The sequence below is a fragment of the Rhyacophila brunnea genome, unplaced genomic scaffold (genome assembly GCF_057557595.1).
Source record: "Rhyacophila brunnea isolate RB1 unplaced genomic scaffold, BYU_Rbru_1.0 scaffold_190, whole genome shotgun sequence".
Taxonomy (NCBI): domain Eukaryota; kingdom Metazoa; phylum Arthropoda; class Insecta; order Trichoptera; family Rhyacophilidae; genus Rhyacophila; species Rhyacophila brunnea.
This window is the reverse complement of record NW_028232849.1, coordinates 42,797-44,696: the sequence shown is the minus strand read 5'-3', so window position 1 is coordinate 44,696 and position 1,900 is coordinate 42,797. Positions and strand designations below refer to the sequence as shown.

Below are 1,900 nucleotides of genomic sequence, written 5' to 3'. Positions count from 1 at the left end.
TTACAAACATAAAAGCAAATAATGAATGAATAAGTAACATGAACATAAATTTTAAAATACACTAAATATTAATTCAATAATAAATTAATTGAATAAAAATACAGTTTTGGCTAAAAATTTAAATAATCTGATAATCAATAAATAATAAATTTTAATACTCTCAATATAAATACAATATCGGATAAATATGAAATAAAAACGAAATTTAACATACCTTAAAATAAGTAATTTCTAAAAAATGATTAAAAAAATAACACATTAGGAATCGACTTTTTTTTGCAACTCTTCAAGAATAAATTGAGGCAATGAATACATATTTTCAAGAACCCTTAATGATAAATTCACCCGAACCAGAGCAACTTTTTTTGACGTATCGGGACTACAAAATGAATGACCAGAAGCTTTCACGTATACTTCTCCATAAATCCCATATAAGTTCAGATATCCATACCTTGACCCGAGAATTACACCATATCGCTGCAGAAATGGCCCGAATTAAATCGGTTCCTCTTTTAATGGGGCAATTTATTGAGCTAGTAGATCCAACCTCCGCCATTATTGGGTCATCAAGCACGGGATCACAATCTCTAGTAAAAATTCTTTCGAGTGTTGATCGACAACTTCTTCGACCAGGAACATCTGTTGCTCTTCATCGACATTCAAATGCTATTGTTGATATTCTCCCAGTAGATTCAGATACATCAGTGCGTATAGAGATGGAAAGACCTACAGTTAAGTACAGTGACATTGGTGGACTTGATGTTCAAAAACAAGAGATTCGAGAATGCGTCGAGCTTCCTCTTCTAGAAAACGAGTTATATGCACAAATAGGCATTGACCCACCACGTGGTGTTTTATTATACGGACCACCAGGAACAGGAAAAACAATGTTGGTAAAAGCAGTAGCTAACCACACACAAGCCTCTTTTATTCGAGTAAATGGAAGTGAGTTCGTACAGAAATATTTAGGGGAAGGACCACGAATGGTTCGCGACACCTTCAGACTAGCGCGTGAAAATTCGCCTTCCATTATTTTTATTGATGAGGTAGATTCAATTGCCTCAAAAAGATATGATTCAGCGACGAGTGCGGATCGCGAGGTTCAACGTGTTTTATTAGAACTGCTCAATCAAATGGATGGTTTTGATAAGTTGAGTAATGTTAAGGTTATTATGGCTACAAATCGACCAGATACCCTTGACCCGGCTTTGTTGAGACCTGGAAGGCTTGATCGAAAGATTGAATTTCCTGTTCCTGATAGGAGACAGAAGAGAATGGTTTTTGGCGCTGTTACATCTAAAATGTCTTTAGATGATGATGTTGATCTCGAAGTTTTAGTTAATCGCGCTGATAGGCTTAGCTGTGCCGATGTTACAGCTGTTTGTAGGGAAGCAGGAATGTTGGCTGTAAGAAATTCAAGGTATGTTGTTTCCATGAAAGACTTTGAGGAAGGTTATGCTAAAATTGTGGGAAACAAAGAATCGGATCCAATGTTCTATAACTAAAATCAATATTCAAATTGTTTTTTATTTTCTACACAACAATATTTAAATTGTAAAAAGGTGTAGGGTATTTTATATATACTAAAAAATCAATATATAAGTTGTATTATATTTTTTATGCAAAAATATTTCAATTATTTAAAGGTAGTGTATTATTTATAGACTAAAAAATCAATATGTAAATTATTTTCAATTTTATATACAAAAATATTTCAATTGTTTAAAGCTAGTAGGTACTAGGGTGTTGTTTATAAACTAAAAAATCGATATTTAAATTGTTTTTAATTTTCTATACAACATTATTTAGATTCGATTTATGGCTGGTATTGTCCAAAAACTATAAAATGTGTATAAAAACTATATTTATTTTAATACTTTATACAATTATAGTGGTTTTT

The 1,900-nt window shown here is 31.9% G+C and overlaps 1 pseudogene; it reads left to right on the top strand.

Moving 5' to 3' along the window:
* The first annotated feature begins 485 nt into the window (after positions 1-485).
* Positions 486-1,420, top strand: LOC147072622 (uncharacterized; annotated as a pseudogene).
* The last annotated feature ends 480 nt before the right edge of the window (positions 1,421-1,900 follow it).